At 38.9% G+C, this 6,309-nt stretch overlaps 2 pseudogenes across 2 annotated transcripts; both read left to right on the forward strand.

Moving 5' to 3' along the window:
- Positions 1-317: 317 nt before the first annotated feature.
- Positions 318-2,709, forward strand: LOC306646451 (wee1-like protein kinase; annotated as a pseudogene). Its single transcript has 3 exons — positions 318-322; positions 833-1,914; positions 2,048-2,709. The product of its transcript is annotated as a wee1-like protein kinase (transcript).
- Positions 2,710-3,742: 1,033 nt separating this feature from the next.
- LOC306646361 (tRNA (guanine(10)-N(2))-methyltransferase homolog) lies at positions 3,743-5,548 on the forward strand (annotated as a pseudogene). Its single transcript has one exon. The product of its transcript is annotated as a tRNA (guanine(10)-N(2))-methyltransferase homolog (transcript).
- Positions 5,549-6,309: the final 761 nt, after the last annotated feature.

The following is a 6,309-nucleotide window of genomic DNA, read 5'->3' on the forward strand; positions in this document are numbered from 1 at the left end:
TTTTCCAGCCCTTGGGCCACCTGGATGTTGAGGAGAGGCTTCCATGACCTCGTGCCTGCACCAAAGCTAGTGCCTGAGGTCACAGAGGGGAGGCATGACAGCATAGTGGTGTCATGTTTCCCATGGCAACCAGATATGCTTTCAGTCCCCTCCCCTTCAGACTGAGATTCAAAACAAGTGCAGGCTCTGCAGTGACGGCAATAGGAAAGACGAAGGGAGCAGGGCCAGGGGCCTGATTTTTCAAGAAATGTATTCTAAGCTCTTGCACAGTTGAAGAGGAGCTATGGTGTGTGTGGATCGCTTGGGGTACAGGCCGGATGAGGTACCCAGCTGAAGCCTGACAGCTTGCATTTCCCTCCAGGACTGCTAGGTGGCACTGTGCTGTCATGCATTAAATATCATCCACTCTCAGGCATACACAATCACTTATACAAACTATATATTCCCCAGTATGCTATTGAAAATATCGTTCACATTTTTCTCACTCAAAATTATTTTGAGCCAGTTTGGTCCATGCTTGTAATCCCAGCAACCTTGGAGGCTGTAGTAGAACCATCTTAACTTCAAGACCAGCCTCAGCATCTTTGAAGGACCTTGTCTCAAAATAAAAAATAAAAAGGATTGGAGACATAACTCAGGGTAAATCACCCCTCCGTTTATTCCCCAGCATCAAGAGGAGAAAAAAAAAAAAGAGTATCTTAAAAAGATAAATAATTATGACATTATTCTAGGAAAATCTTATTTAACATTTTAAGAATGTTGTAGCACTTTATATTTTCAATGTAACTAATAAAAAATAGAGCGGCTCTCCGGTCTTCTGCCCCGGACCCAGGTCCATCGTGAGCTTCCTCAACCGGCAGCAGCCGCTGTTGCCCCACCATGCCGGGGCCACCTACACTTTGCAGCAGAAGCTCATCTTCTCGCCATGCAGCGACTGTGAGAAGGAGGAAGAGAAAGAAGAGGAGGGCAGTGGCCACGGCACCTGGGAGGACTCATTCTTTCAGGAGCCTGCGTGCGGTGCCCCACGCAGCCAGGGCAGAGCGCCTCTGCTCCACCGGCCTGGCCCGGGCAGCCCCGGGGAGCTGGAGGACACCTGCTGCTGCAAGGCACCTGCCAGGGAGTGGACCTGGCGGGCAGCGGGGCTAAGGGCTACTAGTGGGAGGAGGAGGGCTTCGGCTCCTCGTTGCCCATCAAGTTGCTGGTGGCCGCCTACTTCTTAGGCAGCTCTTTCTTGCCTGTGCGCTGTGGCGGCCCATGGGAGCGTCTCCACCGGGCTGGGGGGTGGTAGGGCACACGGGGCGGCGAGGTCCGCTGCCCGACCACCGGAGCCTGAGGCTTTTCCACACGCAGGACACGCCCAAGAGTTTGCTTTCCAAAGCTCAGGGAATTGATTCCAGCTCTGTGAAACTCCAGGGTGGTTCTCTATTCATGGACCAAAAAAACCAGGAAATAAAGAATTTGACACAACAGACTCCTCAAGTGAATATTAGTCTCTTACTCCGGATTGAGTTTTGCTTCATTCCCAGGACAGTGTAGTAGAAGAAAGAGAGCATATTGGAATGATTCCTGTAAAAATATGGAAGCCAGTGATTATGAGCTTGAAGATGAAACAAGACCTGCTAAAAGAATTACAATTACTGAAAGCAATAGGAAGTCACCTTATACGACAGAATTTCATGAGTTGGAAAAATAGGCTCTAGAGAGTTTGATTTTGTGTTTAAGTGGGTGAAGAGGCTAGATGGATGCATTTATGCCATTAAGCAATCAAAAAAGTCTTTGGCTCTGTTGATGCGCAGAACTCTTTGAGAGAAGTATAGGCTCAAGCAGTGCTTGGACAGCATTCTCATGTGGTTTGATATTTCTCTGCCTGGGCAGAAGATGGTCATATGCTTATACAAAATGAATATTGTAATGGTGGAAGTTTAACTGATGCTGTAAGTGAAAACTACAGAATCATGGGTTACTTTGCAGAAGTGGAGTTGAAGGATCTCCTTTTGCAAGTTGGCTGGGCTTAAGATATATTCATTCAATGTTTTTGTTTACATAGATATAAAACCTACTAATATTTTTATATCTTAAACTGCAACCCCAAATGCTGCTTCTGAAGAAGGAGATGAAGATGACTGGGCATCCAACAAAGTTCTGTTTAAAATAGGTGATCTTTGGCATATAACAAGAATCTCTAGTCCACAAGTTGAAGAAGGGGATAGTCGTTTTCTTGCAAATGAAGCTTTACAGGAGAACTACACCCATCTGAAAGTGGATATTTTTGCCCTTGCCCTCACAGTGGTGTGTGTTGCTGGTGCAGAACCTCTTCTCAAAAATGGACAACAATAGTATAAAATCAGACAGGGTATATTACCTGAGATTCCCTAAGTGCTTTCCCAGGAATTTACAGAGTTACTAAAAGTTATGATTCACCCAGATCCAGAGAGAAGACCTTCAGCAATGGCACTAGTAAAACATTCAGTATTGTTGTCTGCATCTAGAAAGAGTGCTGAACAATTATGAATAGAATTGAATGCTGAAAAGTTCAAAAATTAACTTTTGCAGAAAGAACTCAAGAAAGCCCAGATGGCAAAAGCTGCAGCTGAGGAAAGATCACTCTTCACTGACTGGTTTGCCACTAGGTCCATCACCCAGAGTAATAGAACCTCTCAACTTATTGGAAAGAAAATGAATGGCTGTGTCAGCCTTACTATATATTGAACTGCTCATTTTTCATCTCCTTCCAAAAAAAAAAAAAATGTGACAAGAGAAAGCTAGGTTGAAATCACTGCTAGAATCTATTTTGCAATTACTTTCTCTATTTGGTGTCAGTAATTTTACTGAAATACTTTTTAGGACTTTTATTTGTGAATTACAGTTGAAAGCAGTATTTTGACCATTGCTCTATCAGGCTTTTGTGTAGTTTTATCAGTTTATCTTCTGTAGGATATCACTCAGTCACTGTTGAATGTTACACCAACCTTTGCAGGGTTAACCACTGTGGTGGTGTGCTGCTTACAGTTTTCTGTTGCATTGTAATAAAAAGGTGTCTTTCCCTGTAGTAACTGTAGAAAGAACTCAAGGGCTTTATTACAAACATACTTCCCTTCAGAAAGGGAAATACTAAGAGACTTAGTACTACTCAGCTTCTCCATTGTACCTGTGTCAATCTTAATCTACCTTTCTTTCTTTCTTTCTTTCTTTCTTTCTTTCTTTCTTTCTTTCTTTCTTTCTTTCTTTCTTTCTTTCTTTCTTTCTCTTTCTTTCTTTCTTTCATTGTGAATTATACTTGTACTGGGAGCTCTTTGTAGGCATTACATGAACCATAGAATGATAATTCTGTGGAAGTATTGCCTTGTAAATTTGCTGTTATTTTAGTTGTCTCTGCTGTAAAATTGTAGCATTACTAGACTTCCTTTTGAAACAATTATGTGAAATGCATAGCTGCTCTTCATGAAAAGCAGCTATTTGCCTTTCTTTCTCTTTGAACTTTGAAGCTAGTTCATTGAAAAAATGCACCTCCTCCCATTTGGAATGCTGTATTAATGTAGTATAATTATTACTGGTTTTGTAATTTTTTTTCTGATAATGTTCTTCCCTGACACTTTTTTAAAATGTCTCCTTCCTTATCCCAAGTTTTGTACTTGATTGTGTAGTTTATTTTTAAATGTTTTGCCTGGTTTCTCTTCAATATTTGTGTATATAACTGATTTTGATAATACTGTACTTAGAGGCACACAGAAGGCTGCCGCAATGGCGCGACGGTGCACCCTGAACAGTTATCTACTGCTCATGGCTCAGGAATGACTGGAATTCTGCCTTCCAGAAATAAAATCTTTGCTTTCACTTTTTGGAGGTCAGTTCATTAGCAGTCAGGAAACTTATGGAAAGTCTCCATTTTGGATTCTTAGTCTTCCCTCTGAAGATATTGCAAGAAACTTAATGAAATGGACAGTGTGTGCCAAGTTCATATTTGAACTATGGGGTCACGGAAGATCACCTGAGCTGTATAGTTCTCTTAAAAATTACCCTGTGGAGAAGATGATTCCATTTCTGCATTCAGACTCTACTTATAAAATAAAGATTCACACATTTAATTAAACATTGACACAAGAAGAAAAAGTCAAACGAATAGATGCACTTGAATTTCTGCCTTTTGAAGGAAAAGTGAATTTAAATAAACCACAACATATATTCTCTATTTTGGAGGATTATGGTTTGGACCCAAATTGCATCCCTGAGAATCCATATAATATTTATTTTGGTAGATGGATTGCAGATGGACAGAGAGAGCTAATTGAGTCATATAGTGTCAAAAAGAGACACTTTATTGGAAATACAAGCACGAATGCTTGTTTATCATTCATCATGGTAAACCATGGAAAAGTGAGAGAAAATGATGTTGTCTTTGATCCATTTGTTGGAACAGGTGGCCTCCTGATAGCATCTGCTCATTTTGGTGCATATTTATATGAGACAGACATAGACTACAATACAGTTCATGGCTTGGGAAAGGCTAGTAGGAAAAACCAGAAGTAGAGAGAACCAGATGAAAATATCAGAGCAAATCTTCGTCAGTATGGTCTAGAGAAGTATTACCTTGATGTTCTGGTTTCAGATGCATCAAAACCTTCCTGGAGGAAGGGCACATTTTTGATGCCATTATCACTGATCCTCCATATGGCATCAGAGAATCTACAAGAAGAACAGGTTCACAGAAAGAAATACCCAGGGAAATAGAGAAATGTCCAGAAAGTCATGTTCCTGTTTCCTTGAGTCATCACCTGAGTGATATGTTTTTTGACATGTTGAATTTCGCAGCTGAGACCCTCGTTTATTAGGTGGAAGACTAGTCTATTGGTTACCAGTGTATACACCAGAGTACACTGAAGAGATGGTACCCTGGCACCCTTGCCTGAAACTCATCAGCAACTGTGAGCAGAGGCTTTCCAGTCACACATCAAGGTGCTTGATCACAATGGAAAAGATGAAGAAATTCGAGAACTGGGACCAGTATTCACATCTGCTAAGTGATCATTTTCTGCCACCAAGATCATAATTCCTTCCATGAGAAATATTTCAGCAGAGTAACAAAAAGAATTATCAAAGAAGAAAAATCAAACCAGGAATGAAAATTAATATTTTGACAATGAAGAAAAATTAAATATCTGACAGAAAAGACATCTGGAGGTGAACTTTTTTGTGCAATCCAAAAAATGTGTACTGTTCTAAGGTTTTTTTTTTTTGTATAAAAAATGCTATGAAGTAAATCAAGCAATTAAAAATTGTCTTTGTATTTAGACTATTCAGTCATATGTTTTATGAGGTCTTTTGGACCTTATTTGATTTGTATTTGTACTTTCAGGTACTAATGGGGATTGACTCAACAGTTACATTTTTACAATTAATTTACAAAGAAAACTAATATTGTTGATTTTTAAAAACATGTCTGCCAGATATGTTATAGGCAATTAATAGAACTTAAAGTTTATTCATTTGGAAAATTTGTTTAGGTTGGTTTATAATTGTAATTGATTTACATTACTACCAATAAACTTTATTGATAATTAAGAAAAAATACTGTACATAGCTGTTGAAATGCCAGAATGATTTCTGACTATTCCAAGTTTTTCACAAAATATATTTGATCTGTATAATTGGCCATTTAATTAATAAAACTGGCTAATGGATATTACAAAGAAAGTCTTCTGTTTGTTTTCTCATTAATTTTGATCTAAAACTTGTTTGCACTTGTCTGTTGCACTACTGTCTTATTAGCATTGATTGAAATATTAAAAGTCACTCTGAGCTTAAAAATAAATAAATAAACTGTTATACATCTGACAATTGGTCAGTAGGCAAAGATTACTGTTAAACTATAGTTTATAATGATTTCTCTGAGAAATTTGGTTCAAATGAGTCCTGTTGAAGATCTTTTGAAGAGTCCAATTTTCTAGAGGAAGTTTTTCTTTGGTTGAGGATATTTCTATGATAAAAAATGAATTTCTATTCCAATTCCTTTGAAGAGGTGAACAAATCAGTGAGTAGTCAGCCACCTGTGTAGGCTGCTGTCAATGTACAGTTTGTGAGTTCTGTGGGATGTTCAAAATGTCTGAATGAATGACAGTCAACCAATGGGAAGGTAGCTTTTTTCTATGTGACAATCTTGAATTCTATGATTTTTTCCTACTATAGCACAGGTAATACTCAATTGCAATTATTTGATTACCTACTCATTTACCTTCCTTGGTTATTGATCATCCTGCAATATACATGCACTATGATTAGTATAATAAATGAAGATAAAGTGGGAAAAAGGTG

The sequence above is a fragment of the Sciurus vulgaris genome, assembly GCF_902686455.1.
Source record: "Sciurus vulgaris genome assembly, chromosome: 16".
NCBI lineage: Eukaryota > Metazoa > Chordata > Mammalia > Rodentia > Sciuridae > Sciurus > Sciurus vulgaris.